The sequence below is a fragment of the Triturus cristatus genome, chromosome 2_2 (genome assembly GCF_964204655.1).
Source record: "Triturus cristatus chromosome 2_2, aTriCri1.1, whole genome shotgun sequence".
Lineage (NCBI taxonomy): Eukaryota > Metazoa > Chordata > Amphibia > Caudata > Salamandridae > Triturus > Triturus cristatus.
In genome coordinates this window covers 236099996-236117478 of record NC_140582.1, presented here as the reverse complement: position 1 = coordinate 236117478, position 17483 = coordinate 236099996, and positions in this window count along the sequence as shown.

Below are 17483 nucleotides of genomic sequence, written 5' to 3'. Positions count from 1 at the left end.
CCTGTGCTACATTATGCCTGCGTCAGGTATAATGTATGCAGGGTGGGCGTTCCCCCATAAAAAAAGCTGTGTAGAATTGGTGCAAGGAAATCTGTGAGATTTCACTGCTCCACTCCTATGACTTGACTCCGTCACAATCCTTGCGCCTGCCTCAAGCAGGAGTAAGGAGTGAGACAGGGCCTTTTACATGAGACTCGCCCCATGTGTAATGACACATTGCTGGAGTTGCATCAGTTGACCAACACACTCCAGCAATGCGTCATTACTGCGCCACCAGATACTTCAGGATTCCTGACGTATCTGTGCAATCCTTGTGACATGGAGCCCATAGTGTAAATACGCCGCATCCATGGTGTCGGAAGGATGGCGCTATGAAAAGTGTTGCATTGCTGTTTTTCCCCAGAGATGTGGCACTTTTCATAAATGAGACCTTCAGGGTAGAGGCTCCGCAATCACAGTGGGATCTCAGCACTCGGGGCATGATCTCCGCACTGCAGTTTCCCATTGTGGAGATCCTGCCTCGACAGCGGACTTCCCAACACAATTTCAGAGACTCCACTCCGAGTGCGGAGGCTCTTTGTGAATCAAGGCCTCAGTATTGAAAGATACCCAGTGAGTCTTTCTGGCTTATCCTATGAGAGGCCCCTGGTTCCTGAAACTGCAAAGGTGTTTCATGGTGCCACCTTCCATTCCTCAGTAGAATAGATGCATGATGAAAGGTGGGCTCCTAAATAAATAATAAACAAGGCAAATTGCCAGGATTCCACTATGTAGAGCAGCAATGTGCTAAGGGCCTTTTCCCCTTGTGTGCCAAAGAATGTTATAGGATTATCAGGTGAGACTGAGACTCGTTGATTACTGAGTGTGAAATGGAACTCAGAGCATGGAGCAATTCATAAACTCCCCTCACAGTACTGTCACTACAATTAGTAACCTCACTCTCAGGAGAAACAAGCATTGGCAAAGCCATTAGGTATGTGTTAGGTGCCAGCCTATTGGCTTTTGCCACTGCCTGTTTAAAAAAACCTCTTTTTGTTAACCTTATTACAAAAACATTCCAAAATTGCCACTTTTGCATGCGCATGAGTGCAAAGCACGCACACACATCTTTCAATATATTTTTATAATAAAGTTTTATATGAACTTTCAAACATGGCCCCTGGATTGTGCACATATGCACCTGTGGATGAACATCTTTGCATGCTCAGGTGACCATCTTTGGATGGTATTAAAATCCATTAAAACAAATGTAAGCCGCTTGCAGTGCCTTTGTGAGATATTGCTCTCTATAAGCCGCAGCAGGGGCCCAGCATCAGTATCTGGAAAGTTGCTGGTTCTTTGCCAAATAAAAAATATATATACATATAAGCACAGTTCCGGACACCCAAGGTGACTATCATTTTTGTGTATATGTGCAGTTTGTGTACAACTAAAGTGTCATTACTCACACTAAAGGGAGCCAATGGCTACAACACTACATCAGATCAATGTGTGAAATGGGCTGGCTGAAAATATTTATACTGTTTGTATAACTGTGGTATAATCAAACGTCTATGGCTAATGTCTGACCTAAAAAGCACTACAGAGATCTGAGAAGCTCCTTTCCCAAACCTTTTCTCGAGGGTTACATAGAAAAGCAGTACAAAGTCAGATTTCCATGCTTCCCTTCTGACTTCCCTTGCCCTCCCATCTCCCAGAACAGGGAATGACTACAATTGCACAGAACATAGTGGTAGATAGTAAGCTGGTTACATTTTTGGACCTTATATTTATGGATACCAATGGCCATAGTGTTGTTCTGGGAGATGCTGAGTTTGCTTGGATGGCTCTTAGAAAAAGAGCATGCACTTTTCAAACAACACCTAAGGTTGCTATCTGAAAAAAAGAAAAATAGTGGCCATTTGTTTACATTTTGCTGTACTGACAGGGCCAACTACTTAAACAAGCATTGGCCAAGTCAATAGGTTCCGCCTATACAAGAGCTCTTGTCATCGCCAACTTGTTTTAGCCATGTTTTACAGCAGAGTGGAGTGGAGTGGCACAGCACAGAGTGGTGTGGAGTGGCATAGAGTGGAGTGGAGTGGTGTAGGGTGGCGTAAAGTAGAGTTGCTTGGAGTTCTGTAGAGTCGGCTCAGAGTGGCTTAGAGTGGCGTAGAGTAGAGTGAAGTGGCATAGAGTGCAGTGGCATAGAGTAGAGTGATGCAGAGTGAAGTGCTGTAAAGTGAAGGGACATATAATGGATTATCATAGAGTAGAGGGAGTGATGTAGAGTAAAGTGAGGTGGAATGGTATAGAGTGTAATAGAGTAGAGTGATGTAAAGTGTAGTGGCGTAGAGTGGATTGGCATAGAGTAAAGTGATTTAGAGTGTAGTGGTGTAGACTGGATTGGCATAGAGTAGAGTGGCGTTGAGTAAAGTAGAATAGAATGCCATCTTGTGGAGGGGAGTAGGGCAAAGTGGCATCGATTGGCACTGTGTGGAGTGGAGTGGCATCTCCTAGAGTGCGTGGAGTGGTGTAGAGCAGAGCAGCATAGAATACAGTGGCATATGGTGCAGTGGCGTAGAGTAGAGTGGAGCAGAGTAGAATACAGTGGCATAGAGTGCAGCAGCAGGGAGTAGAGTGGTGTAGAGTGGTGCAGAGTAGAGTAGAATGGTGTATAGTACACTGTGGTAGAGTACAGTGGTGTAGAGTACATTAGAGTGGTGTAGAATGCAGTGGCATAAAGTACAGTGGTGTACAGTGCAGTGGCATAGAGTGTAGTGGAATACAGAAGAGGGGTGCAAAGTACAGTGGAGTGGCACAGTGGGCATTGGTGTAGAGTACAGTGTAGTGGCTTAGACTGCAGTGGAATAGAGTGGTGCAGAATAGAGTGGCATAGAGTGCAGTCGCATTGAGTGCAGTAGTATGGAGTGCAGTGGTGCAGAGTACAGCAGCAGAGAGTGCAGTGGCATAAAATGCAGTGGCATAGAGTAGAGTCGTGCAGAGTAGAGTACAGTGGTGTGGAGTGCAGTGACGTAGAGTGGTTCAGAGTAGAGTGCAGTGGCATACAGTGCAGTGACAGAGTGCAGAGGCATAGAGTAGCGTGTCGCAGAATAGAGTAGAGTGACAAGGAGTACAGTGGATTAGATTAGAATGGCGCAGAGTAGAGGGCAGTAGGGTAGAATGCAGTTGTGTAGAGTGGAATAAAGTGCAGTGGAATAGAGTGCAGTGGAATAGAGTGTAGTAGCATAGAGTGCAATGGAGTAGAGTGCAGTGGTGTTGACATAAAGCCTCTAAGGTTCAATTCCATATTATGTAGGCCCTGACTCCATCTTATATAATGGAGTTTTCCAGCTTCTCAGACTTAGACAGTGGATGTGGTCATGTACCCTCACTTATGCAGAATCATTGTCATGTCTGCCATTAGACACAGATGTTGTCTGACCTTATCTTTCTTAGTACTTTAAAAGCGTCAAGCCATTTGATCAATGACATAGAATCAACCTTTTATGCAACATCCGTCTGGGTCAAATGTCTACTATTTATCAAGTCAAGGTTAAAAAAGAGCGCATACAGACATTTAGCTGAAATAGTGTAGTCTGAATTGATGTCCTTTTACCTTATATGTCTTTGACACAAACCATGATGCACATCATCTATGTCAGACATTCCTAAACTTGTCAGAAATTCCAATTTCTAGTAGGATTTAGTACATAAAATCCTATCCTTGATAACTTGTCAGGAGAGGTCCTTTGCCTAGATTACCGCCAGAGATTCTGCTACAGTCTCACCTACTGCCAGCACACCTCCCAGATGCTACACCTCGCCCGAAGCTGATAAATTTGAATCCCCGAGGACGACCACAGCATATGCTTACCCTTTGCGGGGAAGACGGTCTTCACACCTCCGCTGATAAAGACAGCCTTTGCTGTCAACAAGGTATGCAGTGCGTCTCTTGTCTCCAAGGAACTCTAGACTGCAAGTTGCTCTGCCTTCCATGCTCTTTTAGTATAGCGTAAAGAAGATGATGTTAGGGTGTTAGGTTTTAAATTACAGTTTAACAATATTAGAAATGTTCATTTTATTCTCTTTATTTATAACGGGCCTTCTTGCTGTTTTTATAATATTCTGAGTAGTTGTTTTAGATGTACTGAGAAACAGATTGTTCCTGTAGCAATAAATATTGCTTAAAAGTGTTCATTCTTACAACAAGTGTGTGTGATGCTGTGAATAACGAAGTAAGGTTTGTTACTGTTTCAAAGGTGCCCCTGATCCCTTTATGGGAATGTTTGCAACCCAAAAGCAATACTTCTATTTTCAGTTACACATTGAATCGTGTACTCCCGGGCAACAGTAACCTGTCTTTCACATTCATCGCTGGTGCATTGAACAAAGTTCACCTGTGTCACCCATGAGTGGGAAAGCAAACCTTCTAGAGTTACGCCAAAGTCATAACTTGCACAAAAGTGTAGAGAGCATTGGCATAGATTACAGTGGCGTGCAGTAGTATAGAGTGGTGTAACGTGCAGTGGTATAAAATAGAGTTGTTCGAAGTAGATTAGAGTGGCACATAGGGCATTGGCGTTGAGTACAGTGGTGTAGAGTAGAGTGATGTAGAGTGCATTGGCATAGAGTGCAGTGGCATAGAGTGCAGTGGTGCAGAGTAGAGTGCAGTGGCAAGGAGGGTAGTGGCATAGAGTAGAGTGTAGTGACATGGAGCGCAGTGGCATAGAGTGCAGTAGTGTAGAGTAGAATGGCATAGAGTGCAGTGGGGTAGAGTGCAGTAGCCTAAAGTAGAGTGATGTTGCGTAAAGTGCAGTGATGTAGAGTGCAGTGGTATAGAGTACAGTGGTGCAGAGTACAGTGGTGAAGAGTAGAGTGCTGTAGGGTGCAGTGGCATAAAGGGCTGTGACATGAAGTGCAGTGCCGTAAAGTGGTGCAAAACAGAGTGGCAAAGAGTGCAGCGGTGTACAGTAGAGTGGTGCAGAGTAGAGTGCAATGGCACAGAGTGCAGTGTGCAGTGGCATAGAGTAGAGTGGTGCAGAGTAGAGTGTTGTAGATTGCATTAGCAAAAAGTACAGTGGTATAGAGTGAAGTGACATAGAGTGCTGCAAAGTAGATTATAGTGGTGCAGAGGGCTGCGGTGCAGAGTGCAGTGGCATAGAGTGCAGTAGAGTGGTGTAAAGTGTAGTGGCATAGAGTGGTGCAGTGTAGAGTGCAGTGGCATAGAGTATAGTGGTGCAGAGAAGAGCAGATTAGTGCAGTGGCATAGAGTTTAGTCGCGTAGAGTAGAGTGGTGTAGAGTGCAGTGGCATAGAGTTGAGTGGTGTGGAGTAGAGTGCAGTGGCGTAGAGTGCAATAGCGAAGAGTAGAGTGGTTGAGAGTAAATTGTCATAGTGCAGTGGCTTAGAGTACAGGGGCATAGAGTAGTGCAAAGTAGAATATAGTGGCGTAGAGTGCATTGGCGAAGAGTGCAGTGGTGTAGAGTGCAGTGGCATAGAGTGCAGTGACATAAAGTAGAATGGTGCAGAGAAGAGCAGAGTGGTGTAGAGTGCAGTGGTGTAGAGTGCATTGGCGTGGAGGAGATTGGTGTAGAATGCAGTGGGGCAGAGTGGTGCAGAGTAGAGCGCATTGGTGTAGAGTGCACTGGCGTAGAGTGCACTGGCGTAGAGTGCACTGGCCTAGAGTGCAGAAGTGTACACTGGTGCACAGTCGAGTGTCAGAGTGTAGCAGCAATAAGTGTAGTATTGTAGAGTGGTGTAAAGTATAGTGGTGCAGAGTGCAGGGGCATAGAGTGCAGTGGTGTATTGAGTGCAGTGGCATAGAGTGCAGTGGCATAAAGTGCAGCGTTGTAAAGTAGTGTGGTGCAGAGTGGAGTAAAGTGGCAAAGTGCAGTAGCATATAGTGTTCCATAGAAGAGCAGAGTAGTGCAGAAGCGCAGCAGCGTAGAGTGCACTGGCATAGAGTAGCTTGGTATGCAATGCAGTGGAGAAGAGTGCAGTGGCATAAATTACAGTGGCATAGCGTGCAGTGGTGCAGAGTGCATTAGGGTAGAGAGCAGTGGCATAGAGTGAAATGGCATAGAATAGAGTAGTGCAGAGGAGAGGAGAGAATCTTAAATTGCAGTGGCGTAGAGTAGTGCAGAGAAGAGTGGCATAGAATGCAGTGGCATAGAGTGCAGTGATGTAAACAAGAGTGGTGTGAAATATAGTGCAGTGGTATAGAGTGCAGTGGCATAGAGTGCAATGGTGTACAGGATAGGGAGTGGGAGGGAAAAGAAGCAATGTGGAAGGGGGACAGGTGGAATGGAATAGAGGCTGCCTGGACGGGGATATGGGAGACGGACTGAAAACACAAGCACTCATATGGAGTTGCTTGAACACAAACAAAAAAGCAGCTTCAAAAATGGGAGTAGTAAATGGGCACAAGTACTTGGTCCAATGCTCCAGGATAGGGCCAAATAAAAGAAGAGGACATGACGCCGGTATTACGTGACAAATTAGAGCAAAGCAAATGAGAGCAACTCTGGAGCTAGCAAATGGTAAGCTGTGAGCGGGCTGTAAACAAAAGTCTCACACAGACAAGGCATGCGCTGTCTAGGCAAAACTTAAAACGTTGTGCAATAGTCTTTTGTAACATGACAATTATCTCTCGGTTTTAATAATCATTTTATAGATTGCTATCAAATCCTTTTTAAGTGATTTCTTTGTCTGTTTGCTATTGCAGGTTTACATTTTAAAAGGTAAAAAATACTGGAATTTACTACTTTTTACAATGTTTTTATCTACTGGCAGGGTGACAAAAATGCAGGCCTTGCTGATATAAAACTGGCCAGGAGGTAACCGTAGAAACAGATATGTGCTGAATGCGTAATACATCAGTAACATACCTTACTAGCATTGAAGCAAATGACAGGCAAGTTGTACAAAAATTCCAAACTGTGTGACTGGGATTGTAAAGCAATGTGTCAACTGAAGAATTCACACGAAGCTATCTCTGGAATTTCTGCACAGATACTAGTATGAAAGTGCTTAACATTTAAAAAATTACCAACAACTGCAATGTCCCTTTAATGAACAATTAATGTGGCAAACTAGCACTGTGTGTGGGAGCTGTTTAAAAATGGTTTTCTGAGCTTTTTCTTGATTCCCCCTCTCATGAAGAGGGGCACACGGGAAAAGTGCCTCTGGTTGAAATGTGCAGCTCTTAAATTGTATGAAGTATTATGCCAAGTGTTGATTACTTGTCAAACCTGTAGGACAGTCCCAGACTTCAATTGATCACCATGTTTGTTACCATGGAATGACAACAAGTCGAATACTAATTGAGGGGCACCTAAGTATCCGAATCAACTGCTATAAACAACGAGCAAGAGCTCCTTCAACTAACCCTAGAGCATGGGTCTTCAAAGCGGGGGGGGGGGCGAGGGGGGCCTTAGGGGGGGGGGGGGCGCTAGGCTCTGGCCAAGAGAAGCATTATGCTGATAACAATGCTTTGTTTTAAGATGGAAAAAATTAGCACCGCATAGCGGCCCTGTAATGGGCCATCACTAACATCTTTCGCTATTTATATCCTGGCTTAGAGAAGGTGTCAAAAGGGAAGGAACTACAAATATTATTTACCCCCCCCCCCAACCCCCATTTCTAATAATCACACTGTGGATACTTGTACGTGTTGGTAAGGTCTGCCTGACCAGAATAGCATGTTTGGCAATCATGTATTTGATTGCATTTTTAAAACAGTAACAGTACGTAACTGTAGTGTGTAAATACGTATAGACATATTTAAACAATGACAATTTAATAAAATAATTGTGAAGAATTCTGAGGGGGGCCCAATGAATTTTTTTTCCCCCGGGGTGGGCACGGCATTTAAAACGTTGAAGACCACTGCCCCAGAGCATGCTACAGTCTCTTCCATGCCACAGCCAATGAACAGCCGAAAAGAGCTTCACAGCCAATCCAGAGCAATATTTGCCCCATCTAATCGAGGTACAAGTTTGTTTGTGGTGGCTGCATATTTCTCTAATATACTGAATGTGTTTGGTGCCACACAGTCGCCCGGTGCTTCATAGACAAGTAACAGCAGCAAACTTGTTCATCTCTCAGCCTAGCATTACAAAATTGCATACTAAGACTGAAATGTATGACCAACAACTTGTTGAACAATCTACACCTTAGCATGTGGAAGAGGAGTACCCTCCCCCCACCCCAACCCCCTTGACTCGACAGCAGGTAACCTGTCTGAGATAGCTAGTGCTTAATTTGTAAAAGAATAAGTGTGGGGCCCAAGGTTTTGCTCGGAAACCTGTGTCCTGCTCTGGCCAAATACTAAGCCTTTTAAGTCTTAATTCCACCTCAACGCCTCTTTAATCCACCATCATAAACTTCCTGTCTCTGTATCTTACTCCTGCAGATTCTTTTTCATCCCTTCTTTCTTCCCTTGTCACTGTTTTCCTCTCTTTTGTGTTTTTCTCTCTCTTGCTCTCTAAGGAAGACTGATGGGGAAAAATAAGTTCTAGTACCCAAAATGAGTGCCAGTGGGCTCCATCTGTGGCCACTGGCTCAAATTAAGCAATGAGTATAACCCAGTACAAAAGCAGAGACGGGAGAGATTGGAGTGCGTTGTGAATGTACAAGGATGACACCAGCCTCCCGAAACCACTGACAGACACAATAACAAGGAGGGCAGGCTAGACACAGGGTCGTGAATAGTTGTGAAGTGCTCACTAGGAGTACAACACAAGTTCACAAAGTAACGTGTGTCTCACAAAGACATTACAAGGTGCAGTCTAGTTACAAAAATGTAGATGTTCTGAATTTGCATCCAAATCAGTTATTTTCTAATTAAACTTGGCAAAAAGACAGGTGTTGGCCAGATTCGGGTTACACTTTGGCAAAATGAATGAACAACTTAAATAATGGTTACGGCCGACTGGCCCCTGCCATATGTCTGAGAGTGCAACCACACCTCTTGTTAGATTCACTTCAATGCAAAAACAACAGTTGATGGACAGAATGCAGAACAATGTCATACATTCACCCCAGTACAGAGAACTGGGCCTAACTCCATCGGTTTTTTTCACCCCTCTTCAGCCAGGATAGCTTGATTCCAGTGGCATGGTGAGCAAAAAAACGATGGATTTAGGCCCAGATCTCTGTACTGGGGTGAATGTATAACATTGTTCTGCATTCGGTCCATCAACTGTTGTTTTTGCATTTGTCACCCCGAGTGGGACGGGTATGCTCAGACGCGAGTCCCATGCTCTCCATGCCACTGGAATCAAGCCATCCTGGCTGAAGAGGGGTGAAACCCCGAAACCGGTCCTAGGATGCTTGTTTCCGGTCCAGGGAGGACCTGGCTTGGCAATTCGGGCTGGACTGTTCCCATGAGGCACAGGGTCAAGACTAATTTGAATATGGCCAGGTCTAAACTGGGGTGGCATGGTGAGCAAAAAAACGATGGATTTAGGTGCAGATCTCTGTACTGGGGTGAATGTATAACATTGTTCTGCATTCGGTCCATCAACTGTTGTTTTTGCATTTGTCACCCCGAGTGGGACGGGTATGCTCAGACGCGAGTCCCATGCTCTCCATGCCACTGGAATCAAGCTATCCTGGCTGAAGAGGGGTGAAACCCCGAAACCGGTCCTAGGATGCTTGTTTCCGGTCCAGGGAGGACCTGGCTTGGCAATTCGGGCTGGACTGTTCCCATGAGGCACAGGGTCAAGACTGATTTGTATATGGCCAGGTCTAAACTGGGGTGGCATGGTGAGCAAAAAAACGATGGATTTAGGCCCAGATCTCTGTACTGGGGTGAATGTATAACATTGTTCTGCATTCGGTCCATCAACTGTTGTTTTTGCATTTGTCACCCCGAGTGGGACGGGTATGCTCAGACGCGAGTCCCATGCTCTCCATGCCACTGGAATCAAGCTATCCTGGCTGAAGAGGGGTGAAACCCCGAAACCGGTCCTAGGATGCTTGTTTCCGGTCCAGGGAGGACCTGGCTTGGCAATTCGGGCTGGACTGTTCCCATGAGGCACAGGGTCAAGTCTAAACTGGGGTGGCATGGTGAGCAAAAAAACTATGGATTTAGGCCCACATCTCTGTACTGGGGTGAATGTATGACATTTTTCTGTATTCTGTCCATCAACTGTTGTTTTCAGATTCAATTCAATGCCAGCATTTCAAAATGGGGAGGATGCGCAATTACAACAGCATACACGGTAGCACTCGGACCAAGCCACGTCATCTGAGATTAAACCCAATTGCAATGGACCCTGCTGCACAGAAAGAGCTGAGAGCCACCTGGACCGTTAGACAACACAGGCAGGATACAACAAAGGGGGGTGAAACAAGCTTCATCACCATTGGTCACGTTTGGGGCAGAAGGGGCAGGAGAACCCACCCAACTCTTTGGCAAAGTGGGGATGGGCTCAAAAACAGGAATGAGGACCTTCTGTGGTCCTTTTGTATTGAGTTAGACCTGCTGACTACCCCCCTCCCCCACCCCAGTCCTCAAGCAAGGCCAGAAAGAATGATCGTACTGAACCCCAGTCTGTTGCCAAAGCCAAGTGGAATGTTTAATCCCTTCGCCCTGGCCATGCTAGGAGAGATTGGGGAAGAATGGTAATTGGTTTTTATCTCTCCCAAACTCCATGAGAAGTAGGGAAGGCATGATAGAAAAGTGGGCCTTCATTTGCTATAATGCAGATTTGCCACTCCCACTCATCTGCTTCTTTTTTTGTTTATTCCTCCCAATTTTCACAAATACCTGGAAGTTTTTATTTAGAAATTGTGTGCTCGTCCATGCATAGCATTACTGCCTGGTGCATATTTGTTTAGATTCATGCCATCTATTTAACTAATTTCTTATTCTTTTCACGTGTGTGAGAGAAAAAAATGGGTGCCCTCTGAAAATGTCTTGGTGAATATTGAAAAATGTAGCCAATTAGAAGGGATCTTTGCATTTTTTTTTAATATTGCTGATGTGCAGAAACGCAGTCTCCGAGTCTCTGGAAGGCATATGAAAGACAAGATGAATATTCCTCCGGTTTCTTGGGATTGACAACCCCAGAAAGTCCTGTCACTACTCTTCTGATTGTATTTTACATACTTCTGCAGCGCTAGCTATTCTGAAGTTGAGCCTCTTATATGAATAAAGGCCAAGGTGAATAGAGAAGGGCGCTAGCTGAAGTTGGTGATAGCATGAGTTCAGATCAGTTAAAAAACTGTTACTGGGGTTTTGGGTTTAGGTAACGGCGCCACAGGGAAACTTCGCATACGTTATCTATTTGCTTAAGTAGTATGACGGTGCTAAAAGGTGGGAAGTATTAGGAAACAGTGTTCCACCGCGCTAGCGGTCGCGTTTGCGGGGGCGCCGTCGCTGCGCCGGAGTCTCGCCTGAGTCAGCCCGTCTGCGCCCGTCAGCGTCCCGGAAGCGCTCGGGAACGTTTTCTGGTGGGTTCCTTTTAGCTCTTGGCTCGATGTACACTAGAGATGATCTTCTGTCTTACAATGTACACACTGCTTCATGTCAGCGAGCTATCCCCTACTCTGCTGGGGATATTACTAAGTGCCCCACGTGTGGGTGGATGCCGGACCCCACAATTCCCTGTCCTGGCAAGCTCCCTCTTTTAGGTACTAACTGCGCCTTGTTAAATACTAGGTCTCTTCCTCAGCACGCTCTCGACATATATAATCTCTTAACACAAGATGACATAGATTGTCTCTTTCTCACAGAAACATGGCTCGGTGAGGGCTCGGAACCTGATCTGGCTATTGCCATCCCTCCCTCATATGCTATTTTCCGTCGAGACAGATGCAAGGGAAGGGGAGGCGGAGTGGCACTTATCATTAAAAGGCACATTCCTTGTACCATCTTGTCGACGGAAGATTTACCTGACTGTGAAATCCTTGCCTTCTCCCTGGCCCTATCCCCCCATCAATCCTGCCTGGGGCTTTTGCTTTATAGACCACCTGGCCCTCTTGGCTCTTTTACTGAGGATTTGCTATCGATCATTTCCACACTGAGTCTTAGAACAAAACACTGCCTAATACTCGGGGACTTTAACATCCACATGGATAAGGGCGAGGATCCTGAAGTGCAAAAATTTCTGGATATGACATCGTCGGTGGGACTGCATATGTATTTACAGTCCCCTACACATGAGAAGGGGCATATTTTAGATCAAATTTTTTCGACCGTTCCGGTGGTCCTTTCCTCCCTTGCCCCAGTTCTTTGGTCGGACCATTTCTTAGCGGATTTCACGCTAGGACATCAGCCTGTGGCCGCCCGCATTTCGCAGCGGCTCGCTGCTCGTAGTTCTAGAGCCTTCCACAAAGTCACCCCGGCCATGATCACCCAGGCTTTAGATACCCATCCTTGTGTTTTTACGGGCAGACTGGAGGATGATGTGGTGTGTTTTCAGAATTGGCTCACTGCACGTTTGGAAGCCTTGGCACCATCTCGCCAGGTTAGATCTGAACTGGCACGAGCATCAGCCCCGTGGTTCTCTGCTGCCTTGGCGGCCAAGAGAAGGCACTGCAAGAGGCTGGAGAGAATTTGGAGGAGGCACTATGATACATCGGCTAAGCAGTCTTACAGAGCAGCAGTGAAAGAATATCACAGGGAGCTCGTTGCAGAGAAAAAATCCTATTTGGCCAGAAGGATCGAGGAAGCAGATAGCTCCTGCAAAGAGATCTTTAAGATTGTTAAAGAATTCATCTCTCCCTCCTGCTGCACTTCTGCATCTGCTTTCTCGGAACCTTGGATCATGGAGCTTGCAGTATTTTTTACTAATAAAATACGTACTATCCAGTCAGCGTTACAAGGAACCCAGATCATCTTGAGCAAAGGTTCAGAGGTCGATGGCCTTTCCAACCCCTGGTTATGCCCACCAGCTATGCATATGGATTCTGTGGGCCCTACCCTGCACTGTTTTCCCTCTTTAGAGCCTCAGGCCTCGCTTGACCTTTTGTCTAGCCTGAAATCTGGCTCTCCTCTGGACCCTTGCCCCGCCAAGTGTCTTGCGACCCTGGCACCTGCCCTTAATCCGATCATCAACCCTCTCATTAATGCATCTTTGAAGTCGGGCAAAGTCCCCTCCTCCTGGAAACAGGCCTTAGTTCTTCCCCTCATTAAAAAACCAAATGCAGATGCTAAACTGCATTCTAATTATAGGCCAATCTCGCTGCTTCCTGCCCTGGCCAAGATCACTGAAAAGTGTGTTCATACCACCCTTACCAACTTTGTAGAGGGCAACTCCCTTTTACATCAGTCACAGTCTGGATTTAGATCTAACCTGAGCACCGAGACCGCTCTTCTTGAGGTTACTGAGATTGTGAAGGAGACCCTCGATAGGGGTGGAAAGGCCCTGCTTATCATGCTTGATTTGTCGGCGGCCTTCGACACCGTCCCCCACGACCTCCTCCTAATTAGACTCTGGGAGATTGGGCTGCGGGGTACGGTGTTCGCATGGTTTCAGTCTTTTTTAGCCGATCGGACACAAACGATCTGGGCCCCCCCTTTCTCCGCCCGGATGCCGCAGCTTAAGGTAGGGGTCCCGCAGGGCTCCATACTGAGTCCTTCCCTCTTTAATATCTTCCTTACACCTCTTGCGGCACGGGTGGAGGAGCTAGGGGCCCAGATCATATCCTATGCGGATGACACACAGCTCCTGTTCACTTGTGACAGGGGCTGTGACTTCGATGGAGCAGCCATTCGGAAGTGTTTGGAGTTTGTGTTTGACTGGTTTGGGAAAAATGGCCTCAAATGCAACTCCGACAAATCCGAGATATTGTTCTTTGGCTGTCCTGCAGACCCACGTTGGAAGCTATGGTGGCCTTCGGCCATGTCTCCCCCTGCCAGCGATTCGGTTACAGCGAAGAACCTGGGTATGATGGTCGATAACACTCTTTCCTTTAAAACCCAGGTTGCCGGCTTGACTGGGAAGTGCTTTGCCATCTTAAGGATGTTGCGCAAGTTTCTGCCCTATTTATCTTTGGAGCATAAGAAAATTACGGTGCAAGCATTAATTGGCTCGCGCCTAGACTACGCCAACATCCTTTACTTAGGTCTTCCTGAGTATCTGCTGACTCGTCTGCAGATAGTTCAAAATTCTGCAGCCAGGGCAATCTTCGGTTTAACTAGAAGATCTAGGGCCAGCAATCTCCTTGTCTCTCTGCATTGGTTGCCGATTCGTAAGCGTATCTTCTTCAAGACCCTAACTACAGCTTTTAGGGCGCTTCATAATTTCGGCGCTGAATATCTGCAGAGAAGGGTCAATTTCTATCTTCCATCTAGACCTCTGAGATCTGCTGCCCAGGCCAAGGCTATTGTTCCAACAGTGAAGCGTGCTCGCTGTGGAGGTCGCTCCTTTAGTTACCTTGCACCCCGCCTCTGGAACACATTGCCCTTGACGTTGCGGGTGTGCACCAATCTCTCGGTTTTTAGGAAAGGACTTAAAACCTATCTGTTTGCTTTGTAATGCTGTTATGGTTAATTCTGGTTATGTTTTCTGCTATGGCTGTTTGTTTGCTGCTGGTATTTGGTGTGATGATCTTTAGCGCCGGGACGCTCTTTGGAGCAGCTGAGCGCTCTACAAAACAAACAGTAACATAACATAACATAACAAGTACCGCCTGACTTCCCAGAAGAAAGAGCCTTAGCTCTAAACAGTTGTGCAATCAGTCCTTAGCACACGCCCTTTTTATCAAACATAAAGTTATTTCGTGTTTTCACAATGACAGTACAAATCAGTAGGCAAAAGAAATAGATGAGTCTCCTCTTATGGGTGGTTCTTTATTCATTAGGTGTCTTCCGTGCGATACACAACATCCAGCCAACACGTGTTTCGTCGCAACAAGGGAATGTAGTCCCGCGACTTTTTCAAGGCTGTGTTACAAAAGAAATTGAGAACCTATATAGTACATAACTTGAAAACATGTACTTAATGGCAATGCCAAAGCAACTTGGTGGTGAAACTCAAGAACCGACTATCAACGGGTGAGCAAGTAGTCCATTGCAAAACACTAAGCATTGAAAAGTTTAACATTTCTTATTTAAAGAAATCTTAGTATAAACATAACCTATATATGATTCTAATAGGACGGAGAGAGCTGGAGAACCGTGCTGAAGTGAGGAAATACGCTAAAAAACCAAAGCTAATCATAATTAAGAGTGGCAAAAACCACGTGAACAGTTTCGTGGTGTGATATGGCTAGGTTCAATTCAATGTGTTTAAAACCAGACGTGGTGCGTCTATATGTGTGCTCATGCGAAGATATTTTGTGTGCCATATATCAGTGAAGACAAACGTGAACGTGAAATTGGGAGTCATCCGGTCATAGCTACCTATTCTTTGCTTGGTAAAGTATTTCTGAAAAGATGATAAACATATCCTTATTTAGTTCTCGTAAAAGGGACTCAGGAAATCCAGAACCGAAAATAAACATGGGCAGTTTTTGTTAAAGTAAAAACACCTACTTATTAAGTGGTGATAATTCCAAACCACCTATGGTTTCAGTAGTAATGGCATCAATCTCTTCCTCAGTATTTGTTCAATGGTCAGGTTCAATAAAGTTATTTTCAGTACTGTGAAAAATAAGTTAAGCGAGTTAATTAACCTATATCACATGCTGTATACTAATTCTAACGTCGTTGTGCGGTGTGTTGTATTGATAACGCAAGAGGCTGAGCTTGATTTCAAAACTCAGTCCTTATGTATGGATATGAGTGCTTAAATAGATATTGAAAAACCGAAATACGGCTGTCCTAAAAGATGACAGAAAACGTCTTTCACGTATAGTGGCTATGAGTTAATTATGCGCATTGTAGGCGCAGGTTCATAATAAAAAGAAAAACCATCATTGGCTACTACTCAGTTATCAGAATGTATTCTTAAAAAATTCATCATCCTATTACGAAAATGGTGTTAAACATAAAGAAAAGATTGCGTATATCCACATGTGAAGTGCGTTGATGCGGAGTGTAAACAAGCCTTGGTCACTATCTGTCCCCAAACTAAAGTGTACCTGTTTATATTTTAAAATAGCGTAAGCCCCCAATTAGTGCTTAAAAGGCTCTATTGATTCATCCTGACATGACTCGTGTCATGACCGGAAACCCGACCAAAATAAGGGATGAGGTTTCTACACTGTCTTATCAGCTCATGGGTAAAAATTCCTAATAAACTAAAGAGCGTGAGCAACGCATGCTACGCTTACCTTATTAGACTGTAAGATGAGCCGGAATAGTGCCCGTCACTGGTTTCCCGTTCGAAGTGTTCGCATGCGAGTGGCTTACCTGGTGATTATGTTTCCGGTTTAGGAACGTGAAGCGTAATCACGTGACTAGTTTCATTGCGTGCCTCTTCTCATGCAGTGAATAGAAAAGGGACTCAGGTGAAATGGCAAATACTTCGGCCATTTTAAAGCTATGCATTGTATCCTAGAGTTAATGCTAATATCTATTTTATAGATCTCTCCAGCTATTAGAAACAGTACTAGAGAATCGGATTTATAGATTGAAACAAATAATTCAAACAGTGTGAAATAAGACGTATTGTAAAACATCTATACCATAAATATCCATGAGTTAATTAACATCATGTGTTCCACAACTGTGATTAGACAGAAACGTTGCAAATTGGAAAAAACATACAATTCTACCATAATATATACATCAGCATATGAATAGATATGTATATCGTATGACATTTTCATTTGAGTTTTAGTACTGATCACACCTGTGTGTAGTAGTGATGTGGGTAGAATAACCCATGACATATTGTATGGTGAATCATGGCAAAAAGGAACTTTTGAATAGGTCTGTGTATGCGGTAACTAGAATCTAAGTACTAGGGGTCTCACCTTCCTAGAAAGTAGTGTAGTTCATGGTCAATGTTAAGACCATGTTCCACACTGCGCATTTTTAAAATCCATTGAGCCTCTCTTTGCCTCAGTGTCAGTTCTCTGTTCCCTCCTCTGGGACTAATTGGGACATGTTCTATTCCATAGAATTTGAATGTGCGGTTACCTGTTTGTGCATGGCAAGTAGACATGTGCGCTGCTAATGGGTATCTCATGTCTACCTGTTTGATTGCTCTAGTGTGTTCCCCTATGCGGTCCCGCAAGGGTCTGATTGTGCTACCAATGTAGTATTTATCACATTTGCATTGTATTATATATACTACAAATTTGGTTAGACAGTTAATGTTAGAGTTTATTTTGTATTTCCTTCCCCCTGGTCCCAAAAATTCAGTCTTACGATCATCAGCCCATTTGCACGAGCTACAATGACCGCATGTGTAGAAGCCACATGAATATTGGCTAAACCAATTAGTTGTGGTGATTGTTTTTGGGTAGCTAGGACTCAGTAGGTTCCTCAGTGAGACCCCCCTCCTGTATGTTATAGTGGGTTTGTCTGTAATGAACTCCCTAAGGGTATTGTCTGCCTTTAGTAAGTGCCAGTGTCTGTTGAGGCTCCTTTTTAAAACTACC